Source organism: Drosophila albomicans, chromosome 2R (assembly GCF_009650485.2).
Source record: "Drosophila albomicans strain 15112-1751.03 chromosome 2R, ASM965048v2, whole genome shotgun sequence".
NCBI lineage: Eukaryota > Metazoa > Arthropoda > Insecta > Diptera > Drosophilidae > Drosophila > Drosophila albomicans.
Genome location: NC_047631.2, coordinates 15,545,361 through 15,558,444, shown reverse-complemented (window position 1 = coordinate 15,558,444; position 13,084 = coordinate 15,545,361). Strand labels below are relative to the sequence as shown.

General features: G+C 40.6%; 1 non-coding gene across 1 annotated transcript; it reads left to right on the top strand.

The window, feature by feature from the left end:
- The first annotated feature begins 248 nt into the window (after positions 1–248).
- On the top strand, positions 249–321 carry Trnaf-gaa (transfer RNA phenylalanine (anticodon GAA)). Its single transcript has one exon. It is a non-coding gene; the product is annotated as a tRNA-Phe (tRNA).
- The last annotated feature ends 12,763 nt before the right edge of the window (positions 322–13,084 follow it).

The following is a 13,084-nucleotide window of genomic DNA, read 5'->3' as shown; positions in this document are numbered from 1 at the left end:
TATTGTATACACGGTATGATCGTGTGCTTAGTCTTTTGCATGTGCACTCGCAATTGTTTGCTTGCTATCTATCAGAGAGACAGAGAAACAGAGGAACAGAGGAACCCATGTGGTCCACGCTCAACTACTCTATTTATAATTATTTTATTTGTATTTATGCAGGCGATTAGATAAGCTCACACAACTTAGCTGCCTCGACTACTATGGACTGTATTCTAGTGCATATATAGAACCACATCGAACATAGCGCCGAAATAGCTCAGTTGGGAGAGCGTTAGACTGAAGATCTAAAGGTCCCCGGTTCAATCCCGGGTTTCGGCATATCTAATTTTTTTTCGCTTTTTCAAATTTTATGCTTAATAGAGTTTTATTTTTATATATTTTTTTACCGCCTACTATATTTTAAATTCATATTTTCTACTTTTTAATGTTAGAAAAATCTTGTTCTTGGTGTTCTTTGTATTTGCCTAGTAATTTAATAATTTTTATTTTCTACTTTTTAATGTTAGAAAAATCTAGTTCTTGGTGTTCTTTGTATTTGCCTACTAATTAAGTATAAAAAGTTAATAAATCAACAAAATAATGTGTTTTCTAATTGTTTCGGTTTTAATTAAAAGAATAATAATGTGAAGGTATTTTAAGTTTTCTGTTTTCTATTCATTTTGAAGGAATATAAGTTTAACTTTCAATTGTTCCTGCTATTAAAAACAAATATATATGAATGTTATTTTTGTATTGCTCCAGTGTACTAAAAGTTTTGGTCTAAAAAGTGCAAAGGCCATCATGCTGCTTATGCTTAATTAAAATTCGTATAATTAAGAAAATAAATAAACTCTTTAGTTATTTATCTGCAAGGCTGCCATTTGATAGCAATTCTTTGCAGTTGTCCAGAATCTGGCCTCTGTCCTGCAAAGGCATTTGGCTGTCAATCAAAAGAAGATGCACAGCAAATTGAACTAAGCCGGCACAGCAAATGCCTTTCACCTCAAAGGAAAGGTGCAGATTAAGCTGAATAATGGACACAGCTCAATCAAACAGCAGGCTAAACAAGGACACAGGCCAAGGACAAGGGAAAGGGAAAGGGAAATGCAAATCGCATTATTAACGCAGCCACAGGCAGGCAGATCCTGCTCGGACCATGTCCTGGCCATTGTCCAGCGAGCGAGGCAAAAGTGTGACGAATGCGTTGACAACAATTAACATTTCAATTGTGCTATAAAGGTGTGTGTGCGAAAGGTGAAAAGCAGGTAGGCAACTGACCTGGTGGACAATCAATTGCGATTCAAGTGGACAACTGATTGAATTCTGTCCTGGCCAGAAGCTGCTGCTGCTATTGCAGTTGGAGGTGGGCCACAGATAAATCCATCCTGGCAGCTGCAACACACACTACGAGTGTATGCAAAAAGGGGCACGGGGCATGCGGCTGGCCAACAGCTGCCACAGCGTCTAGGACGCGTGCTAAGCGTAGACCACAAAAGCCATTGACTTGATATGGAATAGAAAAAAAAGAAATGAAAATAAAACGAAACGAAAGATTGCTGCCTCGTTACGCCCAAGCCTATATCGCATATCCGTTTGGCATAAAAAATACAAAAAACAAATGCTCTTGCCACATGGCGCCCTCAGATGACGACGTTGCTGTCGTCTCCTCTCGTGTCTTTTGCATACAACACACAAAAAAAAAAATATGAGCCTCTCAGGTTTTTTTTATTCATTTTCTATAGACATTTTTTTCAACAATTTCATTGTGTTTTTTGTTGTGGTTTTTTTTGCCTTTGTTGTGCGTCTCTCATTGAAAGTGAAAGATGGTAAGGGGCACCCTCAAATTGCAGCATCTTGTGGCCAGGAAGTGTGGCAGCCGCGAATAAAAAATAGAAGAAAGAATGAAGGAAAAAAAAAGTGAAAAGATCCTTTTCGGGGTGCCGGTTGTCTAAGATGAGATTGTGAGGAAATGATTTTGTGCTGCGTTTTTTATGATTGGTTTGAGCCACGGCAACAAGAGAACAGCGAGTTTATTTCTACTGTGGGGTAGTTTTGTTCTGCGCAGCGAAGAACATTTAAATATTGTGTAAGATTTTCCACTACAGGGTATTATGTAGTCGCACATTGCAATCGCGCTCTCTCTGCCCTTATGCTAAACATCGTAAATGTTGAGGGTGCGTCGTCTGCAGCGTCTTTTACTCTCGTTTTTAGCTCGCACCCCTTGGAAGGTGGCTCACTGCTCAACAGATGCGCTTAGAATTTAGAAATATGCAAACTTGTACTAGGCACACAGCGAACCGTGGAAGCCATGTGGCTTCTCTGCCACATTCCTCAGCGTCAAAGCAATTACGCGCACAATGTGCACCACATACGAGGCGAGCACGTGCTTACAACTTACATGCAACACTTATACACCCAGACATACATAGATATATGAACATATATTAGCTAAGCACGTTGGGGTGCTGTTGTAAGGGTTGCGACCCCCAGCCGAATGTGTGCGTGGCATGTAAACTTTGGTGTATTCGTAGCACAAATTCCTGTAAAAGGTATTAGGCTTGCAGGGACGCAAAGTCAGTGCAACAATGTGTAGCGAGATTACAGGCGACGCGACGCGACGACGCTTTACAAAGTTGGAGCTCAGCCTGAGGGTCGCTCCTGGAATAAGCTATTTACTACCACCAAACAACATTGACTGCACAGTGGTGCAAGAAGTGGGAGCAGGCAACACATTTTGTGAAAATCATATTACTGAAAAATATTATGATGAAAAAATATAAAAATTGACTGAACTATTAAACCATAGTCTAAGCGGTATAAGCTAGGAGGCTGACATTTCTAAACAAAAAACTTAATTATGAAATAATTAGCTTTAAGAATTTGACATAATGGAATGAAGGCAAAACTACATGCAGTTAAAAATGTAAGAGCTAGGAGGCTGACTTTTTAAATAGGTGCCTCATGTAATAAAATATTTTATAAACTTGACAGGACTAAAAAAGAATACATGCAGTTGTAAAAGACTATCAAATTATGAATATTTATATGAAATGCATACCAAGCAAGGTTTTAAGTCAAAATTAACGAAATTGTACCGAAAAATAGAAAGAAATATTGAAACTTTTAAATTACAATTTTTTATTTATTATAAAGCAGTAATCGAGGACTATTGTATTATAAATAAATGAAAAATGCCAACTTAGCAACTTACAATGAAAATTATACGAATATCTGTTTCAAAATTATAATTTTTGTTCTGTATTTTTTTAGCAACTCTTGCCTCACTGTTTGCGCTTTGTGCAGCTGAGAGAAAGCTAGGGCTTTCCCTCTATCTCTCTTTGCAGCTGCGCAGATGGAGTCCTTGTATATACATATGTAAATTTCCATCTCACAGGACACTTTACTAACGATTTCTGTTCGCCTGGTAGCAGAATCTACAACATTTCTTTTTCTACGTTGACACGCAACGCCCACGCAACCGAGATGCACTGAAAATTTTTGGCGGCAAAATGCTACGCAAACTTCACATTGATAATTTATACACATAGTGGAAATGTGCTACAAATAGAAGTATGTATATGTATCTAATGCTCTTTGTGCTATTGTAGTTGTGTGCGCCACGTGAGCGAATCGAAATATTTCTTATCATTATCGTAGGGGTAATAGGCACCCAAAGTTGGGCAGTAAGTCGGGTCCGACAGTCAAGACAAATGGCCCGAGTAATGCAGGAGAATGTTCAGCGTGGGTGTCGAGTTAATGTTGGCAACGCCAACGCAACAAAGTTTGCATTGCGCATGTCCTTTCTCCGAGTCCTGTCGCTGGCCTGTCGATTGCTGTTCGCCTGCTGCGAATCGACGTCGCTAAGTTGACTGTTTTCGCATTAAATTCTGAAATTTATGGCCCACGTCAATGACAGCGAGAGAGGCGACAGGCGAGAGGCGATTTCTAAGCAATTTCTAAGCATCGCACTCGAATGCGAGCATTTCCTTTTTCTAACATTTCAAATGCAAATATCTGCGGCACAGGCGCCAAGCATGCCACAGACTGAGATTGGAATGCGGCGGCCAAACTGAAACTGAAATGGTTGCCGCATGAACTTTTTGCATCGCCTGTTTCCCTGACACCGTGTGACGAAAATGGAAATTTTCTAATGGCTGTTTAGGCCAAAAGCCGGCAGCATTTTGCCTTCTGGCCTGCTCCCAGAATGAATGTGTGCATGTGTTCGTGCTTTGAGGCCAAAGGCGGCAAGTATTTCCTTTAGTGGGAACAGTTTTTTCGGCCCGCCGCCCATGAGCCGCTTTCCCTGCGAGCCTGTTCGAATGTGTAAGAAGATTGATGACTTGACGTTTTAATGATGTGCTAAATGTGCCCATAAAAGTCACTGACAATTGCCACATTTTCGACAAAACTTTTTATTGCTATGTGCTATTATCTTTTTCTTTTCTTTTCTTTACTTTTTCATATCATTTTTTTTTTCGCTTTCATGTGTGATTTCTTTTGCTTGCGAACAAAGCTGTTGGCCTGCTCGAAGCAGCTCGAAAGTATTTTTTTAGTATCACTTAACAAAAGTGTCATATGTATGGCGACACTGTGGCCAAGCACCTTGCATTGTTTACCCCCTATATCTCGAATTTTTTATTTATTTTTTTGTTGTTGCTTGTTATACCTATAAAACATAAATGTTGGCTGGGCGATGCTGGCAGCCTGTTCGATTAAAGCCACAAGTTGGCACTTTAAGAAGCGCCATTTTGAAAATTTTGCGTTAACTCCACAGTTTAAGATGCGATGCGCTGCGTATGCGCATTTTTTTTCGTTTTTTTTTTGCTGCTGCCATGTTGTGCTACTGCGTCTGTTGCATGATTTGCTGCTGGCCGCGTGACGCACATGCAACGGATCAATAGTTGGCGGGCCACGCCCGTTAACTTCAATCACAATCGCGCGCTGACTCGAAATGTGTCGCCAAAAACTTGCCGCACATGCGGAACTGCTGCATTTTCACTTACCAGGCGATCAGCTGCGGCAGCAACCGCTTAACCGGAAGTAAATTCCTTTGCTCACTTCCGGACACGTTTGCCATAGCGAACGAAATGTGTGCGAAGTGTTGCTGCAGCCACTGTTTGCCTATGCCTTGCGCGTTCTAAACTTTCGCCTTGGCGAATGTTGCCATGGGGTCGAGCGCCATTGGGCTCCAGTTTCCCAGGTTTCCTGTATTTATTTAGTTGCTTTTTTTTGGTTTGCCGTAATGGATCGTCTGTGCCTTTTTTTGTGTGTCCCAGCAAACACGTCATCACATCGGAATGCGGCGTTGGCTGTCTGCATTCGGCTGCTGGCCTAATGACGGTATTTCGCTGCTGGCTCCAAAAATTCTTTGGCCACAAAAATATGTGTGTTGACGCTGTGTTGCCTATTGATACATTCTATGCGCCCAACTCTCTGACACGCCGAGGGTTACTTTCACTCGCACACACACACACACTCACAGAAATGCGACTCCAGCTTGGGGGGTAGTTTTTTCGCACAAAAGTATGCTATAGAAAAAAAGTATTGACATTTTTTGTGTGGGTGGAAGTTTTGCTTAGACAGCTGGAAGCATCTTTGCAGCTGTTTCTCTCTCTCTCTCTCTCTCTCTCTCTCTCTCTCTATTGCAACTTCTTGGGGCATCTTAGTTGCCTCACATGTGTAGTTTTTGTGTGCCAAGCGCGCAGGACACTTTCCTTTTCATATGTGGAGAGAGAGAGCGTAACTATTTTGTGTGTCTGCCTGGCAGCTAGAGAGATAGTTTGTCGTGCTCTACTCACAAGCTGGGCACCTGTTAGGCTGGTATGGTAATACTGTTAGTTTTGAAACACTATAGTTTCATAGTTTTAGTTATAACAGTAAACACACACACACATGTGTGCGATGGTTGTGTGTGGGGGGTAGTTAAACTAGGCGCCATAATAGCAAATAAAAACCTCATAAATATTACACTGCTGTGGGGGATGGGAAAAGTTAGTTGGGCAACAACACAAATGCTGTGCGCCTTGTTGTAATATATGAAAAATCCATTATTATGAGCGCCAAGTTAAGTCATCTGTCTGTCTGGCTGTCTGTCTCACTCTTTGCGCTCTCTCTCTCAAAGGTATTTACGGTATTGCCTCACCTGTCGCTGTTGGCATTGCCGTGCTACATGGCAAGGATTGCATAATTTACCTGTGCTCAACCGGCAAGCAGCAAAAAGCATAGCGCGCTTTTGTGGCCTCAAATTCCCGCAGGTTTTTTCACCTGTCACACAAAAAGGTAAAGCACACCTAAAATATTCTAATACCTTGCCACACACACACACAGACACTCTCTTTCAGCACACGTGTTAGAAATTTCTAATCATTTTGCGCGTGCCGAGAATTTGAATATTAGAAGTTAGCAGGCGAACATAATGCCAGAGCAAGCTCTGGTATGCATTAGCACAGTGCTCGCTGGCAGCTCAGCTATGCGCATGACACCCATAAGCATAACACACACACAAACACACACACACATACACCAAATATAATGCGTTTTGGGGGTGACTTGATGTGCGACCAATCGTCAGATTCTGTGACCCGAACGTTAAATGAAATTCAAGCGGGCGAAACAAAACTAAATTCTATTTATGAAAAAACATGAAAACCAAAAAAAAAAAAAAAAACAAAACAGGACACCTCAGCACTCTAAAAGTATGCAACGTGCTGCTGCAGCTGGCTGAGATCCTGGTACATATGAATTTCTGGAGCTTTGAAGATTATAAACTCACTTAAGTGGGGCTTTGATGTTGAGTTTGCGCTGCGTCTCAACGTTGCCAATTAATTAGCTTAAGAGGATCAAAGGCGCCCGGAGCCACATATCCTTGCTGGGTGTCCACACAAAAATGTCGCACAAGTTGTATTTAAAGGATACGCCAGCAGGCGAACAGCAGACGAGTGGCAGCAAATCTCCGGCTAAGCACTTACGACAAAAAAGTGGACAACAAAAAAAAAAGAGAAACAAACGAAACAAAAAAAAAAAAAGAAGCAGGCAAATACTATAAATAAATCGCTGGTCAAATGAACAGCGCCACAGGAGCGGACCAAGGTTGTTGTTGCACATGTAAACACGGCAAATAAATACACATATATGTGTATGGCACATACACTTGGCCAAGGGGTGTGGCATGTATCGCTGCGAGTGTATGTGTGGCATGTATTTAATGAACTGGCAACATGTGTAGCATATTATTTACACAATTTAATGTATTTAAATGTAATTCTTTTGTGCCGTCGCCTCACTCGCTCTCGCTCACTTGCCCCCAACACACACATACACACACACACGAGCACAGCGGTAGCATGCAGCATATGAGGGGCAGCTAACAAACACCAGCGCAATGATGTAAGTATATGAAATGCGAATAGGTTCACAGGATATGCGCGCAAGTCGCAGAGCTTTTATATGTCCTACACGTATTATCAACATCATCATCAGTGTGGCAACAGCAACAGCAACACACACTCTGTGCCCCATTCTGCACAGGGGGTAAGTCTGGGGGATTAGCTGGGGGTTGTTGTTGTTGTTGTGTAACATTGTTCTACGTGCCAAACGAGCCTGCTGTCTGTAGCTGTATCTGTATCTGTATTTATATCTGTATCTGTATGTGTGGCATGTGCCCCAACATGTGTCTAGCTGCCCCCTTCGCTTCGCCTATATTCTACTTGCTATATTTTTTATATTTTTTTTCGTTTTGTGGACAATCCCCACAGACAGTCAGGGGTATTCACTCGGCACTCGAGAGTCGAGAGTCGAGAGTCGACACTCGTTCTCCTTCTCGCTCTTGCTGCTAGTGTGTATATGTGGCAAGTAATACATATGTTTAGATTTGACATTATGTGCCACAAGCAACAGCAGCAGCAACAGCAGCAGCAGCACGATGATACTCGGCACACTAATCGCTGGCCACTTATATACTAAACACCAGCTATTGCTATACAATGTGTGATTACATAAACATCGTTGAGGCGCCCAGCAGGTGCACTTGCCACTTGCCACAAAAAACCAGAGCATGAGTGTTGCCTTTAGAACAGGCAACTTTCACTTTTCTGCACTGAATGAAGCCATTTGGCTGCTGCTGCTTCTGCTGCTGCTAAACGTTGCGCTAAATGTCTCGACTGTGGCACAATCAAAGTCAAAGACAAGCGGCAAGCGTGGCAAAGACCCTAAGTTCAAAAACCCCACGACTGCCTCGCTGCGATTATATTTATTGTGTTGCCAACTGAGTTTATTGTACTCTAATTGTAAAAGAGTGTACAGAGAAAGAGAGTGTGTGTGTGTGTGTATGAGCTGGCGTCTAGTGCGCCAAGCTTTAACTCAAATGATGGCATGATGTCTCTCTAAGTCTATGAAAATGCATCCATCACAAACAATGTCCACAGCAACAGCTCAGCTTTAATTGTTTGTCGTGCAGCTCAGATTTTGCACTGTATGTGTGTGTGTGCAAGTGTATGTGTATGTGAGTGTGTTTCCTATAATTTTGTTGACGCTTGAGTTAAATTTCAAAACGTCTGCGAGTCTCGTCTGCTGTCTGTCGTTGTTAATGAGGAAGGAAATCGCTCTAATTGGATGTCAACAAACATATTATATGCCTGCCCCTCTTCACGCCTTTCCCCCTCTCCCTCCCCCTCGCCCGCTGTAAGCAAAATCTTGTGTGTGGGCAGCACAGTTTCCGGAAACAGTTTTTTCGCGATAAGTTAATTGTTTGTTTCAACGCGCAACGTTGCAACGTCTGCCACGACAATTTTTTGCGCATGTCTTTTAATTGAGGCGAAATGTGGAAATGGAAATGGAAACTTGCAGTCCGCACTGAATTGAATTAGTAAAGGGCACTTCATTGATATATCCGCTCTGCCCACGAGCTGCAACAAGTTGCAACCAGCGCGACACACGGCAAACAAAATGTTACAATTTTTTTCTCCTCTTTTTTTTAGCATTTTCCCCCTCCAACAAACAAACAACAAACACATTGCTCGTTGGAGTTCATTCAACCTCGCCCCAGTGAACTTAGCTGAGGTTATTTTTACTTCCAAAGCAAGAAATGTTTTTTGCCCCTCTCTCCACCTCCTCCTCCTGCCGCTTCTCCTCCACTGAGCACCAACTAGTTCGCTGGCTAGCTGACTGACTGGTCTGGCCCGGTCTGGTCTGGGCCAGCAGCCGAAGAGTCCACACCAAAAGAGAGCTCAGTCTTCTGTGGTCTCTTGTCGCTTGTCTCTGAATCTCTGTTCTCTAGTCGCTTGACTCTTTAAATCGCAGTCGCTGACTTAGTCTCAGTGGCAATCTTACTTAGTCTCAATCTTCGTCTCACTTTGCTGGCTTTTTTTTTTCTTTCTGTTTTGCTTGGCTGCAGTTTCTGGTTGTTGTTGTTGCTGTTGGTTGTTTTGCTTCCTTATTGGGTGAAAATCGCCGCTGCTGTTGCTGCTGCTGCTGCTGCAAAGAGAGCTAGCTCCACAGGGAAGTCAGTTTTTGATTGCCAACAGATTGATTTGTCATTTGTTAGCAATTTGCCATGATCGCCATGCAACTCGAGTTTATGCAAAATGCGACGCGGCGCGTTTGTTATGCATTAGATTCTATGCAAGCGTGTGCGTATCTTTCTCTTTTATGCATTGCATTCATCTAATGGCCATTGACTGGGCAAATGATGAAATCAATAACAAAAGCTGTAATAGTTCGTCGACAAGGTTCATAGTTTGCAATGCAACAGCAACAACGACTTCCACTAACTCCATTTTTTTGCTGTTCTATTTCGCTCCTCTGCACAAATAATTAGATGAGGAGGAGGAGGCGGAGGAGGAGGAGGAGTGAGGCGAAACTGCTTTGTCGCATATGCAAATGGATGCGGAATTTTCACGACGTCGTCGACGACGACGACGGTGGCATCCAAAACGATTTCCATAGACTTGATTGATAGCAGAATCAAAGTCGTTGCTGTTTTCATAAATAATTTTGCGTAAGCTGCGCCAACACATGCTCAAAGATGCCGAGGCTGCTGCTGTTGTTGCTGCTGCTGTTGCTGCTGCCCGCTGCTGCTTACGTGCCAGTCAGTGAGCAACAGTCAGAGCAGCAGCAGCAGCAGCAAAAGCAGCATTCGCAACAGATACAAATACAGCTCGACAGATACAGATACTTACACTTACATGTAGCTGAAAGATACGCGCGACGTGATGACTGAAAGACGCTTGACGCGATGCGCAAGCTGAAGCTGAGGCTGAAGCTGAGGCTGAGGCAGAAGCAGGCCAATGACCGTTTGACCGCTGTGTAATGATCTCTCTGGTGGATTCGCAATCATTGACTGACTTCGTATCTCGTATCTCGTACTTTGGCCATATGCAGATTTTGTTTGTTGTTACGCGCAATTCAAAGCGCTTCATATTGATGTCATTAACGGCATCTAGATTTCTTGGCAGCCAAGTTATGTCCACCCACAAAGCATTCGCTGCTTATCTAATTTCCTTTCATTGAGTTTTCGGCAATTGCCGCTAAGCGTGACAAACAAAACGGCATCAAAATTGTTTTTTTCTTACCTCCTCCGATTTGCATTTTGCGTCAACTTTGCGTTGCGCCTGTTACGAAGGGAATTCGAGATTTTGATAGATTTAGCATATTCAATTGTCGGTCATTTAACATATTTGCCAGCCTGCTGTCATTACACACAGCTCTCAGACTGACACTGTCCCATTGCTGCTGATTGCTGATAGTTTCTGCCGCTTTTTTTGATAGTTGATGTTATGGTGTGGAAATCGAGGAAAAGTTCCATCATCAACAACAAGGCGCGCTATCACGTTTTATTTGATTTAATTCTTTAACTCGCAAATCTAGAGTAAAAGTTCACAATGTAATTTATACTTGGCTTTGGGAAATTAGCGTGCACGTGTATCGCCAAACTCACATCGACCACTCAGATCGCCAACGCCATCTGCTGATCGTTAGTCAGACCCGCACAACTCAGAAACATTTACCAAGAATCAAGATATGAGGTTTATCTTTTGTTTGTTGCCTTGACTCATTCGTATGCTCTTTAGGCAACTTCATTTCATTTTAAGCTGTCTTTTGATAGTTTAGAAAAATATTATGTTTGAAAAGTTTTACAGTTTTTCTTTTTACTAAAAATTATATATCTACTTACGAGCATTTGATATTTGTGATCTTGACTTATTTGCATTATCAATTATTCACTTTACTTTATTTGAATTTATTTTACGCTTATTGCTAGTTTGTAACAATATCTAGATTTTCTTTTAAACAAAAATTACTTAGCAATTAGAAATATTCTCTGATTACAATATACAATATAAAGTGATTTTAAGTCATTCGTTTTATTATAAGTATGAAGAATGTATTCAAATTATACATTAGTTGCAACTATGTAAATAAGGTTATGAAAAAGAAAATATATAATAATTATTATAAATAATAATTCTATGGTAGAATTTAAAATTCAGAAAAACTGTTTTAGTTAGAATTTTATCTACTTACGGTTTATTTTCTTTGTAAAGCATTAAACTGAAATATCAAAATAAGTGCGAAAACTAACAACTTATTTTAGATTGATCTTTATTCAATTCACAAATAAATTTATCGAAATACATTTGCAATGGTCGTTCTAAAATCCACTCTATTGAAATACTGAGTCAAATTTCATAAAAATCGAAAAAATCCCGGTTAAAATTTATGATATATATTGTACGAACCAATTTTGAACCTAGAAACATTTCACAACAGAAATTTTAAGAATCAAGAACATATTTATTGAATTTGAGAACTTTTCTATCTTAAAACAAGGTTTCTTAATCTTAAATTGAGGATTGAAGTACGAAGTCTTGCTTCAACATTTTTTCTACCTAAAAGTTTTCTTTCAAGATTTTTTTAAGATCGAAAAGTACTTAAATTAAAATTTGCAATCTATTTCTCCCTGTGTAGGCATGGAAATTATCGTTTCACATCTGTTTTGAAACAACAATTGGGGTTTTTTTAGGGTAAATCTTTGGTATAATTTCCATTTATAAATTTGCTTTGACCCAATAAAAGTTATTTATAATGAATTCTTAATTGCAGTCGTTTGCATACCAGCATGTCAAATGAACATTAATCAAATTCTAAGAAAATGGAACTTAAAATTTCTTTGAAATTTCTTTTCTTGTTGTAGATTATTAAACTTTCAAAAGAAAGGCATTGACTGATATGAACGGTTGAGAATTAGATTTAAGTAAAAGAATTTCCAACAGAATTTACAACTCTTGTGCGATGCACCAAAGCAAGTTTCTCATAATTGGGTCATTTACTTACAGTTAAATGCGGCAACTTTGATTGTGAAGATAGTTAAAGAGTCGCTTTGCAACTTGGTTAAAAGCCAAATGCATGAGCGCTTAAATTGTCAACGCTGCATTAACGTTTTATCTCCAACAAGTTTCTGCATTTAGAAAAAAAGAGCTAACTGTTAAAAATCTTGAAGATAAACTGCAGCATTTGCATGGCCAAGTCCAAGAGCAACTAAACTTGGCCATAAGCAAAAAGTCGACTACGACAAACAAACAAACCGAGAAAAAAAAAAACAAAATACTGTTATGCATGCAGAAATAGAATTAAAAACAAAACATTGACCCACATTCTGCAAATTGCCCTGAGAAATGTCGCTCAAACCCAAAATCTCAAGATCACTTCAGTAGGTTTCTTCTTCGTCTTCTTGTTTTTTTTTTTTTAAGGTGTTTGCTGGAATTGTGCAAAGATTGCATAAGAGAGTTCCGAAATACAGCCGCCGTTAAAAGTGAATCTGCTCGCGGGGACCCCAAAAGCAAATTCGATCGAATTACAATACAAATGCGTCAGGGAGGGGGGGAATTGATAGACAGCAGTTGTGCCAACATTCATTTTCAGATATATTTTTTTTACCTTTGCCTTTGGTTTGCCTGTGGCACGTGGCCACAAAAGGTGCAAAACGAAAAGGAAAACCGAAATGATGCATAACGAATTTGATAGCTAAAAAACAAAACGAGAGAAAAAGGAAAGGCATTTGAAAAGTGAAATGCATTCAAAACGGAAGCGCCACAAATGCAACGCG